Below are 17,009 nucleotides of genomic sequence, written 5' to 3' on the forward strand. Positions count from 1 at the left end.
TGTAAGAAACAAACTGAGAAAGACTTTGAGGCCAGATCATGAAAGACTCCCCGTCTTTTCACCGGGTCTCTCAGCCCTCTCACGTTAGTTGTTAGAAAGGTAAGTTTCACAGTCATGATTGAACAAGTGAAAGTTAAACCTCCTCTCTGTGCTTACAGTAGAAACTTGGGAGTCTACATCTGGGCACTGTTTAGCCTAGATGTAACTCCTCTCGTTCGGGTCCTGGGGGGAATATGCTGGGCTCCCTCCAGGTCTCGCTGGGGACTGAAAGGTAAACATGCTGGAGAGGTCCAGCCCTACCATCAGTCCGGGCTCCAGGGCGGCTTCGAAGTAATCCTCGTCTTCCTCGAGGATACTCTCCGCCACCGCTTCGGGAAGGCTCCTTTCTTCCCTTTCTCCAGGAGTTTCGGGGACCTCCAGTTGCTCCTGGGCCTCGGGGGAGGGGGGCTCCAATTCCTGGGCTGCCTCTTCCTGTTGTTCCTGGGCCTCGGGGGAGGGGGTTCCGACTTCCTGTGCTGCCTCTTCCTGTTGTCCCTGGGCCCCGGGGGAGGGGGTTACCTCTTCCTGGGCTGCCTCCTCCTGTTGTCCGTGGGACTCGGGGGAGGGGGGTTCCGTTTCCTGGGTTGTTCCTTGTCGTCTTTGGGCCTCGGGGGGGAGGGTTTCCATTTCCTGGGGCGCCTCCTCCGGTTGTTCCTGGGCCTCGAGGGAAGAAAGTTCCGTTTCCTCTAGGACAAGGAAACGGTTCTCCCTTACCACTCTTTTTTTCTGTCCTTCCGAAGGTGGATCCGCCCTGCCTCTCTTCTCCCGCTTTCGCTTTCCCTTCTTGCTGGGAGTTATCCAGTGCCCTTCCTCCGGTCGGCCATTTTGTCCATCTTCCTGGCGGCCATCTTGTGGCACCGGTGCGGCAGAGGGTGTGGCCTCGGCAGTTTCGGTTCTCTGCGTGGGAGGTTCTTTGTTCTTTGTTCTCACCTCTCTCCCTTTGTCTGGAGACCGGTTTCTGCCTGCCGGCTTCCACCACCTGCGCAAACGAACCTTGCTTACCTTGCATTGGCGAAGGAGGTGTCCCTCAGCGCCGCATCCGTCGCACTTTTTGGCTGCCCGGCAGGTTTTTGCCAGGTGCCCGTCTTCGTTGCAGTTGTGACATCTGACGATGTCACACGTGTTTGCCTTGTGGCCGGACTGTCTGCACTTCTTGCAGAAATCCGGCATCCTGGGGTAGTAAAGGTACCCCCTGTCGGCTCCGATGTTGAAGCAAGCCGGGGGGTGCTGGAAACCGTCGACGCCCTCTGGGTCCTCTTTCAGGAGGACTGGGTACAGGCGTTTGCCGTACCAGACGCTGTCGTCCCTGATCTCTGTCGGTTTTCCCACCACAGTTACATACCTCCCTAGGTACGCTGTTACCCATTCCGTTGGTACGCAGGGGTTGTATGTGTGAACTGTGATGGTCCTCTGATTCGTCTTCCTCATAGGCTCAGGCCTGAAATCAGAGAAACCGGGGTGCTTACCTTTTTCCCTGATCAGTCTCGTTGCCTTTTCATACGAGGCGTCCGTGGCCATGTAGGCCTCTATGTATCTCTCTGCCTTGTTGTCCTGGAGGCAGTAGAGATCTCCGGCCACCAACTGCAGGATCCCTCGCAGGAAGGTCATAAAGAAGGATTTCGCAGTCGGCATCGTCTCCGTTTGCTTGGTCCAGTGGAACCGGATCAGTGTCCTCTGCCATCTGGGAGGGAGAAAAAGGGAAAAGTTGTTTGCTGACCTGGCCAGCTGCTGCACCACCAACAGACAGGTGGTGCTCGGCGGGGACTTCAACGTCAACCGGGAGAAGGGGAGCGACGCTAGCTCGGCAGAGCTGGAGTCGCTACTCAAGCAGTTCTCCCTGGTAGACGGCTTCAGACGGTGCCGCCATAACGACGCCGGAACGACTTGGAAAAACTCCCGGGGAGTGTGCAGCCGCCTGGACTACATCTTCCTGCACACGACCTGCTCCCTGGAGTCGGCGACGGTGTCCCCGGCGTGGTATTCCGACCACGAGCGCTTGACGGTGGTGGCTAACACCAGGCTGCCGGCATTCGGTCGTGGGTACTGGAAGCTGAACTGGGAGATACTGGAGGAAGACGACTTCAGGGCACTATTCCGGAAAGACTACGCGAGCTGGGTCAATCTGAGAGACGGCTACAGCTCCGTGGTGGAATGGTGGGAGTCAGTGAAGGACAGGACCCGAACCCTGGCGCAGACGTACTGCAGACGGAAGGCGGCCGGGGAGAGGAAGGAAGCTGCACGACTCCAGAGACAACTCGAGGAGGAGTACAGCTCGGCTAACGGGGGAGGAGCCTTCAATTCAGCCCGGGCACGGGACCTGAAGGAGAGGCTCCGCAAACTGCACACCGAGAAAGCCAAGCCTTTCCTGGTCAAGGCACAAAGGGAGCATTATGAAAATAATGAAACCTGTTCCTCCTATTTCTTCAATCAGGTCCGAGGAGCCCAGAAAAAGAGGGTGATCCACAGCCCAAGACGGGGAGATGGAGAGGAAGTGCTGGACGAGAGCGACAAAGTAGAAGCGGCCACCGCTTTCTACACGGAGCTCTTTTCAGAAAAGCAGATGGAGGTGGAGGCAGGCGATGCTTTTCTGGAGGGGCTGAAGGCACGAGTACCGGAGAAGGTGAGGGAGGACTTGGAGGGTCCGATCACGGCCGAGGAGCTGAAGGCGGCGCTCTTGTCCATGGAGAATGGCAAGGTGCCGGGGCCGAACGGACTCCCCAAGGAATCCTACACCTGCTTCTGGGACACCCTGGCGGCAGATCTGGTGGAAGTGGCGCAGGAGATCTTCCGCCGGGGGAAACTCGGAGACACCATGAGGGAGGGTGTCATCTCCCTGCTCTTCAAGGGAGGAGACGCCGCCGACCTCAAAAACTGGAGGCCGATCACGATGCTCTGAGTGGACGTAAAGATCCTGTCCAAGCTCCTGACCGGCAGACTGAGAACCGCCCTCCCCCACATCATCCACAGCGACCAGACGTGTGGGGTGGAGGGGTGATCCGTCAGCTGGAACCTCCAGCTGACCAGAGACGCCATCGCCTGGGCCGAGGACCGGAACGTGCCCATGATGGTGGTCAGCCTGGACCAGGAGAAAGCTTTCGACAGAGTGAACCACAGCTATCTGTTCAGGGTGCTGGAATGCTTCAGTTTCGGAGAGAGTTTCAGCCGCTGGATTCAGATTCTGTACTCTGACGTGGGCAGCAGAGTGAACGTGAACTGAAACCTGGGGGATTTCATTCCCCAGGAATCCGGATTAAGACAGGGCTGCCCCCTTTCACCCCTTCTCTATGTTCTCTTCACAGAGCCCTTAGCAGAGGCGGTGAGACGGGACCCTGTCATCGACGGCCTGGAGATACCGGGAGGCGCGGGGGGAACCCTGAAGATCTCCCAGTACGCCGACGACACGACGCTGTTCGTGAGGTCGGACAGGGGGTTGAGGAGGGCCCTGCAGGTCATGGAGCAATACTCCAGAGCCTCTGGGTCGAAGCTCAACCGCCAAAAGAGCAAACTGAAGTTCTTCGGGCCCTGGAAGCACAGGACGACGGCGCCGGAGGGTCTCGAGCTCTGCACGGAGCCCCTCAGAATACTAAGGGTTTCCTTCCAGAGCCAGGACAATGAGACAAACAACTGGACCGAGAGGATCGCCAGGGTGAACGCGAAGCTGGGTCTGTGGAAAACGCGGTCGCTGTCCTACACAGGGAAAGTGATGGTGTTGAAAGCAGACGTCCTGCCGGCTTCCCCTTGCTCCCCCTTGCAACTCGCAACTGAAAACCCACTGAAGCTAAGCAGGTGTGAGCCAGGTCAGTACCCGGATGAGGGTGAGCTACAGGGAAAAACAAAGCTTCCAGCTGGAAGCGGTGTTAATGGTGCCGGCGGAGGGGCGCTCACCCTGAGGTCAGTGCGGGTCCCAATGCCCCAGCATAATGACGGAGACGCTGTGTTGTAAAAGGGCGCTGTCTTTTGGATGAGATGTAAAACCGAGGTCACAGCGCTCTGTGGTCATTAAAAATGACCACCAAAACCTTTGACAAAAGCTCTTGGTAACTGATGGTCTTCAATAATGCTTCTCCTTTAGGTACATTTTAAATCAGCTGGAAAATGCTGTGAAATGGGGGGGCACTTCAGGCCAGTGTAGGATTTGGGTTACAAGAACCATGAAACTGCACGAGAAAGCCCGTACACTGAATTACACGGCTTTCTATTCAAAGGAGGGCAAAAGAAATTCCCTGAGTTCGATTTTTTGCAGCACAGAGAGGACAACTGTTGTGAGGCGGGTTAGCTCAGTTGGTTAGAGCGTGGTATTAATAACACCAAGGTTGTGGGTTCGAGCCCCGTATGGGTTAAGTCTTTTTCTCCTCTCTTACCAAAGCTGTTAGGTTCCTTTCCGTGGTGAGATGGGTTGTCATGCAACGCTGCCACATAGTGCCAACAGACAAGAGTGTTGCGGGAGAAGAGAAAAGTGTTTGAAGATTTAAGAGTGTCTTAGGTGGAGCCAAAATCAAGTGTCACAAATACAAGTGGGAGGATTTCCAATGTTTAATATGGTAAAAATAAGCGGAAGTTATCTGCCGGTCCGGCACAGTCTGCCATGCTTTTGTCATATACTGTAAAGTGGTGTCGAACTGGGTGTCGAACTGGAGCCTCACCATTTGCATATGTGAGGCTCCAGTTATACATCGAGTGTCACATTAAATGACAAAAATGAAGAGAGTTAAAGCAGCTGGAGAGGTTTTCTTACAACTTTTGAGCTGACACAGTTTTGGAAAATGTTTCCTTCACGCTGCACTGTACCACATAGGCAGCCAAGAGTCTCCAAAACAAAACAGAATTGATAGTCATATAATGTCCATTAACCCCGGTTTTAAACACAGCATCATGTCTGCCATCATAAGAACATGAGTCCAATATTTTTGAATATAGTCAGAATGACTTCTAACCTTACCTGTGGTGTCTTTAATCCCTATTGCTCAATGCATGGTGTATGTACTGCATACATGTGTCTTGAGAATGAGGAATGGGCCCCTGAGACAGTCATTTGCCTGTTTCACAAATGATCGTATTTTACTAGAGATTCTGTTTGGGATTAAGATGTGCATTCGGACAGCAATCCCTTTCAAGAAATGATACGTTCTGGATGAGGTCAAAGGTGCTGGAACACTGTATTTAGGATGTGTTTGCAGTGATTGTGTGTCTCCTGCTTCAACGCAGTGATAGATAGATGTGCTCCTGTAATTTATTGGTACAAGCCCAGGGCAGTAAGCAGTCTGAGGATTTATTTCCAGACGGCATAGAGCAGTGAAGCAGTGAAGTAGTGCAACACACTGGATCATTATATTATTTGAATCTATTCTACTTAAATTATTACATTATACACAACTTGAGTTCATTTTAAAAATTAAAGGGTAATGAAAGGAATGCATATTCATGAGGAAGATTATACAGATATGCATGTGATAATCTTCCTTTTATCATGTAGATAACTTCCGCTTATTTTTACCATATTAAACATTGGAAATCCTCCCACTTGCATTTGTGACACTTGATTTTGGCTCCACCTAAGACACTCTTAAATCTTCAAACACTTTTCTCTTCTCCCGCAACACTCTTGTCTGTCGGCACTATGTGGCAGTGTTGCATGACAACCCCTCTCACCACGGAAAGGAACCTAACAGCTTTGGTAAGAGAGGAGAAGAGAACCTGGCCCGTACAGGGCTCGAACCCGCGACCTTGGCGTTATTAGCACCACGCTCTAACCAACTGAGCTAACCAGCCTCACGACTGTGCGCCTCTCTGTGCTGCAAAAAATCGAACTCAGGGAATTTCTTTTGTCCATTGAATAGAAAGCCGTGTAATTCAGTGTACGGGCTTTCTCGTGCAGTTTCATGGTTCTTGTAACCCAAATCCTACACTGGCCTGAAGTGCCCCCCCATTTCACAGCATTTTTCAGCTGATTTAAAATGTACCTAAAGGAGAAGCATTATTGAAGACCATCAATTACCAAGAGCTTTTGTCAAAGGTTTTGGTGGTCATTTTGAATGACCACAGAGCGCTGTGACCTCGGTTTTACATCTCATCCAAAAGACAGCGCCCTTTTACAACACAGCATCTCCGTCACTATACTGGGGCATTGGGACCTGCACAGACCTCAGGGTGAACGCCCCCCAGCCGGCACCATTAACACCGCTTCCAGCTGGAAGCTTTGTTTTTCCCTGTAGCTCACCCTAATCCGGGTACTGACCTGGCTCACACCTGCTTAGCTTCAGTGGGTTTTCAGTTGCGAGTTGCAAGGGGATGCAAGTGATGGAGCCGCTCGCTGCAAAAGCCACTGCATTGGCCGGGAATCGAACCCGAGCCTCCCGCGTGGCAGGCGAGAATTCTACCACTGAACCACCAATGCTCAGTGCCTGGGCCTTCAAAAAAGACGCTTTTTTGGTGCTCTGTGCAAAACGCGTCGACGACTGCTTCCAGCTGCAAAATGCCATTCGCGGACGCTGAAGAATTTATTTCCAAGGCAGCGGGTACAAGCGATTGGGCGTTTTAAAACCACCAGGAACAGCAAAGAGGCGCGCTTCTTTGCTTGCGCCAGAACACCGACGGGAGGCAGACAACGTAGTCGGCAGGATTCGAACCAACACGGGGAGACCCCAATGGATTTCTAGTCCATCGCCTCAACCACTCGGCCACGACTACAGCAAGCCCTGCCGCCGCTGCGTTCTTGCTACAATCTTACCTGGATCCCGAGGCGCCGGCGGAAGCCTATTTCAAAGTCGTTCTCCGTTTCAAAAAAACATTTCCAAAATACAAGCCTTGCAGACAGACACGCCTCAGAGGACTTAAGGGTGACTTCATGTCGGAATGATAAAGTCTCCCCGTCCGGACATGAAAATGCCACTTTGTTACACACAAAAAAAGATCAACAACAGAGAAATGCCCACAAGCATTTGAAAAGTCGCACCACGTCGCACTTGAAATAGCTCTTACATTAGTGGTAGACGCAGGAATCGCCTTTTTATTTACGCTCTTACCAACGCGATGGAAAGCAAAACAAAGCAAAGCAGAGCAAAACAAAACGAACAAACGAAAACCCTCACGTCGCGCACTTGCATATAACGCCGTTACGTGCCCAAGCTGTATTGTACGTCATCCTAGCACTGCACCCCAGGGCGTACGGTATATGGGAACGAGCACACGCCACGAATCGTCTCGAATCACTCCCTACAGCTGTAAGGCGCCTTGAAGCGTGCACCCCCAACATTCTTCTTTGCGCATCTGTGAAAGGTAAACTCTTGAGCAAACTCTGAACCAGCTCTAAGGAAACTAATCTGATTAGACGTTACTTTGACTCATCTTTTTACGCTCAGTGCTGGATTGCTCAAACTCCAGCTAGGGTTAGGGTTAGCATTCCCACGCTACTTAGACACTTTGTTTACGCTCAGTGCTGGATTTTGGGAACTTCAGGAAGAGTGGGAATTTTCTCCTATCTGTCCATTCTGTTTTGTTTTGGAGACTCTTGGCTGCCTATGTTGTACAGTGCAGCGTGAAGGAAACATTTTCCAAAACTGTGTCAGCTCAAAAGTTGTAAGAAAACCTCTCCAGCTGCTTTAACTCTCTTCATTTTTGTCATTTAATGTGACACTCAATGTATAACTGGAGCCTCACATATGCAAATAGTGAGGCTCCAGTTCGACACCCAGTTCGACACCACTTTACAGTAAATGACAAAAGCATGGCAGACTGTGCCGGACCAGCAGATAACTTCCACTTATTTTTACCATATTAAACATTGGAAATCCAACCACTTGCATTTGTGACACTTGATTTTGGCTCCACCTAAGACACTCTTAAATCTCAAACACATTTTTCTTCTCCTGCAACACCCTTGTCTGTTGGCACTATGTGGCAGTGTTGCATGACAACCCATCTCACCATGGAAAGGAACCTAACAGCTTTGGTAAGAGGGGAGAAAGGGACCTGGCCCATACGGGGCTCGAACCCACGACCTTGGCATTATTAACACCACAATCTAACCAACTGAGCTAACCGGCCTCACGACAGTGGTCCTCTCTGTGCTGCAAAAAATCGAACTCAGGGAATTTCTTTTGTCCTCCTTTGAATAGAAAGCCGTGTAATTCAGTGTACGGGCTTACTTATAGAAAGTCTCTCGATTGTAAAACAAGTGTAAAAAACAAAACAAAGTGCAAACAGTGCATCAAGACAATGTACAAACAAACAATAGACAATGTGCAAGTAAACATGTAGACAGTTTGAATGTAAACAATACAGACGTGTAAACAATGACTGGAGATGTGCAATAGATAAGAAATCATAAAGAGGTAGATGGTGATGGTGTAGGTGTGGCCTGAGGGAGATGGCTAAATGTGTTCGCCAGTCTCACGGCTTGTTGTTAGAAACTATTGAAGAATCTAGTGGTAAGTGTCCGTATGCTCTTATATCTCTTGCTTGAGGGCAGTGGGGTGAAGAGCTCATGCCCGGGATGGTGACTGTCCTCTGTGATGGCCAGAATTCTACCACGACAGCGGTCCTCATAGAGCTGTTTAATCTCGGTGAGACCGCAGCCGATGATCTTCTGGGCCACATTCTCTGCAGTGCCTTTCTTTCTCGCGAAGAGGTGTTGCCATACCACACGGTGATCCTGTTGGTGAGGACGCTATCGATAGTGCAGCGGTAGAAGTTCACCAACACATGTATTGGCATCCCCCATCACTTGAGGCACCTCAAGAAATAAAAGCGCTGCTGAGCCTTCTTCATGATAGAGTCAGTGTTCACAGTCCAGGTTAGATCTTTAGAGATGTGAATTCCCAAAAACCTAAAGCTGGTGACTGTTTCCACTTCCGTTCCATCAATACTGAGTGGGCTGTGAGTGTATGGCCTGTGTCTCCGAAAGTCCACTATTAGCTCTTTGGTTTTCTTTATGTTCAAGTCCAGGTTATTGCTATGACACCACCTAAGCAGCTGTATAACTTCATCCCTGTAAGTGGACTCGTCATCATCACTGATCAGTCCTATTATAGTGGTGTCATCGGCAAACTTAATGATGCGGTTGTTGCTTTGTCTTGCCGTGCAGTCGTGAGTAAATAGGGAGTACAACCTTGGACTCAGACAGCAGCCTTGTGGGGTTCCAGTGCTCAGGGTGAGTGGTGTTGATGTTTTATTGCCTATCCGCACCACCTGTGGTCTCTCGATAAGAAAGTCCAGCAGCCAGTTGCAGACAAAATTGCACAGACCAGATTTCGAGTCCATCGCCTTAACCACTCGGCCACGACTACAGCGAGCTCGCCGCCGCCGCATTCCTCCTATAATCTAACACGGAGTGCAAGGTGGCTGCGGAAACTTTTTCAAAGTCGCTCTCTGTTAAAAAAAAATAAATACCTTTGACAAAATATGTGCCGGCAGATAGACACGCCTCAGAGGGTTTAAGGCTGGCTTCACGTTCAGATGATAAAGTCTCCCCGTCCAGATGTCAAAATGCAACTTTGGCAGACAGAACAAACATCAACAAACCACAAATGTGGACAAGGATTTTACAAGCTGCACCACACTGCACTTTCAAAAGCATTTACATTCGTTTTAGACGCAGGAATTGCCTTTGATTTGCGCGCTTACGAACGCCATAGAAAACGAAACAAATCTAAAGCCCTCAGCTCTTGCACTTGATTATAATGCCATTACGTGTCGAAGCAATAATTTACGTCATCCTACCACTGCAACACGGGGAATAGAGGGAAATGAGCACACGCTACGAATTGTCTCAATCACTCCCTAGAGTCGTAAGGTGCATTGAAGGGTGCACCCCATCATTAATCGTTGCGACTCTGTGAAAGGAAAGCTCTTGAGCAGTCTTTGAAACAGCTCGGATGAAACACTTGATTGCTTCCATGTGCATCTGGAGCTCATTTCTTATTTTCACTTCACGCCGCCCAAAGCATTTCTAAAACAGAAGATTCGCGTTTGGGAATGCGCCCTGCCCTACAAATAAAACAGGTCTACGGGTCTGAAACCTGCTCCACCGAAAACAGCTCTGTTGCGCTTTTGATCAAAGGGAGATTCGCTGTTCTTACTTTTGGATGAGAAAACACCCAAAGGGGCTTTTTGGAGCTGGATTCCAACCAGCATCCTAAAGTTTCGGTATCCTTTACAGTCCTCTGTTCAGTCGACAAGGGACAGAAGGGGGCAGCTTTCCTCACACATACAGTGCAATGTACTGTAGTGTTCCTGTTCATTGAATTCGCAATTCTGCATCAGACCTCTAACTCGTTTCCTTAGCTTGGATTTAAGCCACGAAGCAGGCTTCTACTGTATAAACGTCTAGAGGAATCCCAAACTATTTGAGAGGCCATCATCCCAGGGGGAACTGACAAAGTCTATCCCTAAACACCTAGCGCAGTCTCTCGAGAGACTGTCAAAAAACGCTTTCTCCATTTGCGTTGCAAGTAAGTGAAAACGCGGTCTCAACCCAGAGCCACTTGGCAGCAGCAGAACGTAAACACTGTTACTGCTCAAAACCGACGTTAGCCTACTATATCATGTTCAGCCACCGCTAGAAAATCTATGGCTCTAGTACCGGAGCAAACGACAGGAGGGCCAACATCAAACGGGCACACGTGTCAGACATGGAGAGCGACAAGGATGGGATTCAAACCCATGTATGCAGAGCACAATGAAATAGCAGTCCATCGCCTTAACCACTCGGCCACCTCATCGAGGAAACTGGGCTGTCCAGACACGGGTTGGCACGCTCCAGATGATCTTTTTCTTTTTTTTCCCTCGTACTCAAGGGTCCTTTTCCTGTTCCACATGCGATTTCAACATTTTCCTTGGGAGATGTCAAGCCAGCAAGCCACTGCTGTGGTTCAGTGGCCAGTGTGGAGTTCAGTGGCCCTGTTGTACACAGAAAGCACATTGAGCTCCTTGGACATGAAAAGTTCCAGATAAAAGCCATTTGTCATCCTTTCTCTTGGTGTCGATGTTGCTATTGTATGTAAAGGTGGCAACTTGCTCAGTGAGCAGGCGGAGCACACACCGAATGCAGATGTGTCTGAGTGGTGTGTCCAAGTGGCTGCAAAAGGACAGCACTCCCGGGGCGCCGTGGCTTAGTTGGTTAAAGCGCCTGTCTAGTAAACAGGAGATCCTGGGTCCGAATCCCAGCGGTGCCTTTTTTTGTTCTGTCTTCTCGAACAGAACTGGTCATTATGGACAACCGCCTACGGCTAGACTTAATTAAATGCAAGTATTCATTTCCTATCTTTAACGCGACTTGTTTTTCTTAAAATGGATGCAACTTGCAAAACATGAAATACAAACCTTGCTAATCAGCGCTAGCGGCTGGCAAAAAAAAAAGAAGTCAGCAATGTTTTTTTCTTTAACCTTAACCCTGCTAATGGAGAAGAGTTAAACGACCGAGTCTATGCAGCTTAAACGGTGCGCACGTCGGGTTCTTAGCTGAAAGGGTGGTAAATCACGCTAACCCTAGTCCTTAATCTTTTAAAGAGGATACAAAATTGAACCTAGTCGCCACATCCTGTTCAATGATAAAAAGGTAACATCTATCCTCGCTCCAGAGTAAATCTCACGTTGAGGGCATATTTTTTTTTCACTTTACCGTGAGTCGGGCTCGGCTGCACAGAGGAGAGAGCAGAGCAATGAGGTCACGGGGACAGGGGAGTCACACGCTGGCAGTTTGAATACGCGGAAGATCACTGAGGGATCCACAGTATATGGACCCTCCGTGCGCCATCAGTCCGTTCTTAAAAATGTGTCCTTCCGAGCCACATAAATTGCACTTTGGCAGCATTGAACAGTCAGAGGCTAAATGTCCCTGTTTGCCACAGGTCTTGCAGCATTTCACAGTGCAGGACGATGCCAGGTGTCCCACAGCACCACAGCGCCGACACACCTTTGGTTGTCCCACATAAAAAACATAGCCATTGCAGGCGCCCAGCCGGATTGTAGAGGGCAGGTGCCTTAAGCCTCCATTTACATTGTCCGGTAGCAAGCGAACCTCGAATTTCCTTGCTCCTGTTTTTATACCGTCAACATCTCTAACCTCAGTTCCATGGTGGACGGTGCAGTACTGCTTAAGCCAGGTGTGAATGTCCTCCGTCTTTGCCAGTTCCGAGAACATAACAACATGCACCGTTTTCCTCTCTCTCTGTGTCAGAGGCTGCAAGTTGATCTTCTCAAGAGCAGGAACTTTCCCTCTTTTTGCCTCAAACACATCCACACATTGTTCAAACAGAGAATAGGTAGCAAAAACAACCTCAAATGCTTTCTGACCTGGGAGAGCGAAGATGAAATCCAAGTGCCGAGGTTCAAAGCCAAGTTCCTTCTGTAACACTTTTCTGCTGAACTGCATACGATCCATGAAGAGGTCATCCAAAAGCTCAAAACGTACAGCATTCTTGCGGGATCCAAAGGTTGCCATCTCAAACTGCAAAACAAACACTGCTTCCACAAAACAAGAAAACAATCCAACTACTCCAACTACAGGCTGATCAAGGTATCTCCCCTGCCAGGTAAGCCGAGAGCCGCAGACGATGAGCCCGGAGCTGAACGGGCCCCACTGGCTCGTTTGTAAGGCCAGGTGCATTGCCAACCACGACCGGCAGGGCAGAGGCCTTGAAGGCGGCCTGGGCTCCTGCAGCTGTCCAGCCACGCACTCTGGTTTCTCTTCATCTCGTACAAATCTTTTGCCTTTTACTAAAGATTTCCATGGAGAGGAGCATGAATGAGTTCCACACAATTTTTGTGCTTCCCTGCCTTCGGGTGAGGCACAGCTGGGCTGGTCAAAGAGAGAAAACAAAACCGCTCACAATCGCTCTTATTACGGCGACTGTGGCCGTCTGCTCTGCGAGTCCTCGGTCTCCGCCTGTCTGATTGGCGCTCTTTTCTTTGGGGGGCGGGAAGTGTCCGGCCGCAAATATGAAGCATTACAGCAACGACATGCCATGAGACGATAACGATTTCCATAGGATCCCCGCGGTTGCCTGGCAACCGTCAGCTTTGCGCAGTGGCAGTATCGTAGCCTGTGAGGTTTAGCCGAGGCGCGATTATTGCTAGTTGAAAACTTTTCCCAATACCCCGCTTCCGCCGGTTTGCAATACAATCGGCGAAAGCAATTTTTGACAGTCTCGTCAGAGACTGAGCAAGGTGTTTAAAGAGATTTTGTCATGGTAACATCATGGTAGAAAGAAACAAGCTGGTTACGTCTCAACAGAAACGCTCTTTAGCTCTTTCAGCGTTATGCAGAGAACAGCGTCTGTCGAGATCACTTTTGAGTCAGCGCGAAACGCCGTGTGCTGTCAGTTTGATTTCATATTGCTCGTAGCGGCGCCCGGCTTTTGTCTGTCAAACGTTAGGTTGCGCTTCTTCATGCTGCATCGTCGGCATGAGTGGAGCTTTTTAAACGTCTGTACTTACTGCGCCCCATAAGAAATCGTTTGTCCCCGTTCAAAAGAGATTGTGCGATGTCCTGCAGCGTTCGCAAAGCAAACCTTTGACATTTTGAAAGGAGGAATTTATTCTGCTTCCTGTGCGTGCAGTAGTTACAAACTTGAACGTCTTTACACGATCTGCTGCAGTTTTCAGTGGGCGGGCTTTGTCAGATGGCTTGGAAAAACGCACTGTGTTTCGGCTCGGGAAACATCATGAGTAGTGTCCTGCATGTTTTCTGTGTATAGCTGTCTTTTAACGCATACAGAATTCATTCGAGATCATTGATTTCTCCAATTAACAAGGGGCCCTTAAAGGATGAGTCAAAGTAACGTCTAATCGGATTAGTTTCCTTAGAGTTGGTTCACAGTTTGCTCAAGAGTTTACCTTTCACAGATGCGCAAGGAAGAATGTTGGGGGTGTATGCTTCAAGGCGCCTTACAGCTGTAGGGAGTGATTCGAGACGATTCGTGGCGTGTGCTCGGTCCCATATACCGTACGCCCCGGGGTGCAGTGCTAGGATGATGTACAATACCGCTTGGGCACGTAACACCGTTATATGCAAGTGCGGGAAGTGAGGGTTTTCGTTTGTTCGTTTTGTTTTGCTCTGCTTTCTTTGTTTTGCTTTCCATCGCGTTGGTAAGAGCGTAAATAAAAAGGCGATTCCTGCGTCTACCACTAATGTAAGAGCTATTTCAAGTGCGACGTGGTGCGGCTTTTCAAATGCTTGTGGGCATTTCTCTGTTGTTGATTCTTTTTTTGTGTGTAACAGAGTGGCATTTTCATGTCCGGACGGGGAGACTTTATCATTCCGACATGAAGCCACCCTTAAGTGCTCTGAGGCGTGTCTGTCTGCAAGGCTTGTATTTTGGAAATGTTTTTTTGAAACGGAGAACGTCTTTGAAATAGGCTTCCGCCGGCGCCTCGCGATCCAGGTAAGATTGTAGCAAGAACGCAGCGGCGGCGGGGCTTGCTGTAGTCGTGGCCGAGTGCTTAGGGCGATGGACTAGAAATGCATTGGGGTCTCCCCCCGCAGGTTCGAATCCTGCCAACTACGTTGTCCACCTCCTGTTGCTGTGTTCCGGCGCAAGCAAAGAAGCGCTGTTCCTGGTGGTTTTAAAACGCCAAATCGCTTGTACCCGCTCCCTAGGAATTAAGTTCTAAAGCGTCCGCGAATGGCATTTTGTAGCTGGAAGCAGATGTCGACGATTTTTGCACAGAGCACCAAAAAAGCGTCTTTTTTGAAGGCCCAGGCACTGAGCATTGGTGGTTCAGTGGTAGAATTCTCGCCTGCCACACGGGAGGCTCGGGTTCGATTCCTGGCCAATGCTTCCATCCTCTTGCAACTCACAACTGAAAACCCACTGAAGCTAAGCAGGTGTGAACCAGGTCAGTACCTGGATGAGGGTGAGCTACAGGGAAAAACAAAGCTTCCAGCTGGAAGCGGTGTTAATGGTGCCGGCGGGGGGGCGCTCACCCTGAGGTCTGTGCGGGTCCCAATGCCCCAGCATAGTGACGGAGACGCTGTGTTGTAAAAGGGCGCTGTCTCTTGGATGAGATGTAAAACCGGGGTCACAGCGCTCTGTGGTCATTAAAAATGACCACCAAAACCTTTGACAAAAGCTCTTGGTAATTGATGGTCTTCAATAATGCTTCTCCTTTAGGTACATTTTAAATCAGCTGAAAAATGCTGTGAAATGGGGGGTCACTTCACGCCAGTGTAGGATTTGGGTTACAAGAACTATAAAACTGCACGAGAAAGCCCAAACACTGAATTACACGGCTTTCAATTCAAAGGAGGGCAAAAGAAATTCCCTGAGTTCGATTTTTTGCAGCACAGAGAGGATTGCTGTCGTGAGGCTGGTTAGCTCAGTTGGTTAGAGCTAATAACACCAAGGTTGTGGGTTCGAGTCCCGTACGGGCCAGGTCCTTTTCTCCTCTCTTACAAAAGCTGTTAGGTTCCTTTCCGTGGTGAGATGGGTTGTCATGCAACGCTGCTACATAGTGCCGACAGACAATTAAATGACAAAAATGAAGAGAATTAAAGCAGCTGGAAAGATTTTCTTACAACTTTTGAGCTGACACAGTTTTGGAAAAGGTTTTCTTCACGCTGCACTGTACCACATAGGCAGCCAAGAGTCTCCAAAACAAAACAGAATTGACAGTCATATAATGTCCATTAACCCCGGTTTTAAAAGCAGCATCATGTCTGCCATCATAAGAATATGAGTCCAATATTTTAGAATTAACCTTACCTGTGGTGTCTTTAATCCCTATTGCTCAATGCACGGTGAAAGCATTGCATACGTGTCTGACAATGAGGAATGACAGTCATTTGCCTGTTTCACAAATGATCGTATTTTACTAGAGATTCTGTTCGGGATTCAGATGTGCATTCGGACAGCAATCCCTTTCAAGAAATGATACGTTCTGGATGAGGTCAAAGGTGCTGGAACACTGTATTTAGGATGTGTTTGCAGTGATTGTGTGTCTCCTGCTTCAACGCAGTGATATATAGATGTGCTCCTGTAATTTATTGGTACATGCCCAGGGCAGTAAGCAGTCTGAGGATTTATTTCCAGATGGCATAGAGCAGTGAAGCAGTGAAGTAGTGCAACACGCTGGATCATTATATTATTAGAATCTATTCTACTTAAATTATTACATTATACACAACTTAACTTGAGCTAACCGGCCTCACGACAGTGCTCCTCTCTGTGCTGCAAAAAATCTAACTCAGGGAATTTCTTTTGTCCTCCTTTGAATAGAAAGCCGTGTAATTCAGTGTACGGGCTTTCTCGGGCAGTTTCATGTTTCTTGTAACCCAAATCCTACACTGGCCTAAAGTGCCCCCCCATTTCACAGCATTTTTCAGCTGATTTAAAATGTACCTAAAGGAGAAGCATTATTGAAGACCATCAATTACCAAGAGCTTTTGTCAAAGGTTTTGGTGGTCATTTTGAATGACCACAGAGCGCTGTGACCTCGGTTTTACATCTCATCCAAAAGACAGCGCCCTTTTACAACACAGCGTCTCCGTCACTATACTGGGGCATTGGGACCCGCACAGACCTCAGGGTGAGCGCCCCCCCGCCAGCACCATTAACACCGCTTCCAGCTGGAAGCTTTGTTTTTCCCTGTAGCTCACCCTCATCCAGGTACTGACCTGGCTCACACCTGCTTAGCTTCAGTGGGTTTTCAGTTGCGAGTTGCAAGGGGATGCAAGTGATGGAGCCGCTCGCTGCAAAAGCCACTGCATTGGCCGGGAATCGAACCCGAGCCTCCCGCGTGGCAGGCGAGAATTCTACCACTGAACCACCAATGCTCAGTGCCTGGGCCTTCAAAAAAGACGCTTTTTTGGTGCTCTGCACAAAACGCGTCGACATCTGCTTCCAGCTGCAAAATGCCTTTCGCGGACGCTGAAGAACTTATTTCCAAGGCATAGGGTACAAGGGATTTGGCGTTTTAAAACCACCAGGAACAGCAAAGAGGCGCACTTCTTTGCTTGCGCCGGAACACACAGA

General features: G+C 49.3%; 5 non-coding genes across 5 annotated transcripts; 3 read left to right on the forward strand and 2 right to left on the reverse strand.

Annotated features, from left to right (window-relative positions):
• Positions 1–6,362: 6,362 nt before the first annotated feature.
• trnag-gcc (transfer RNA glycine (anticodon GCC)) lies at positions 6,363–6,433 on the reverse strand. The gene has a single exon. It is a non-coding gene; the product is annotated as a tRNA-Gly (tRNA).
• Positions 6,434–11,136: 4,703 nt separating this feature from the next.
• On the forward strand, positions 11,137–11,210 carry trnat-agu (transfer RNA threonine (anticodon AGU)). Its single transcript has one exon. It is a non-coding gene; the product is annotated as a tRNA-Thr (tRNA).
• A 1,499-nt stretch (positions 11,211–12,709) lies between these two features.
• Positions 12,710–12,823, forward strand: LOC138228388 (U5 spliceosomal RNA). The gene has a single exon (XR_011185468.1). It is a non-coding gene; the product is annotated as a U5 spliceosomal RNA (small nuclear RNA).
• Positions 12,824–13,052: 229 nt separating this feature from the next.
• On the forward strand, positions 13,053–13,194 carry LOC138228186 (U4 spliceosomal RNA). Its single transcript, XR_011185272.1, has one exon. It is a non-coding gene; the product is annotated as a U4 spliceosomal RNA (small nuclear RNA).
• Positions 13,195–16,739: 3,545 nt separating this feature from the next.
• Positions 16,740–16,810, reverse strand: trnag-gcc (transfer RNA glycine (anticodon GCC)). The gene has a single exon. It is a non-coding gene; the product is annotated as a tRNA-Gly (tRNA).
• Between the last annotated feature and the right edge of the window lie 199 nt (positions 16,811–17,009).

The sequence above is a fragment of the Lepisosteus oculatus genome, unplaced genomic scaffold, assembly GCF_040954835.1.
Source record: "Lepisosteus oculatus isolate fLepOcu1 unplaced genomic scaffold, fLepOcu1.hap2 HAP2_SCAFFOLD_40, whole genome shotgun sequence".
In the NCBI taxonomy this organism is placed as follows: domain Eukaryota; kingdom Metazoa; phylum Chordata; class Actinopteri; order Semionotiformes; family Lepisosteidae; genus Lepisosteus; species Lepisosteus oculatus.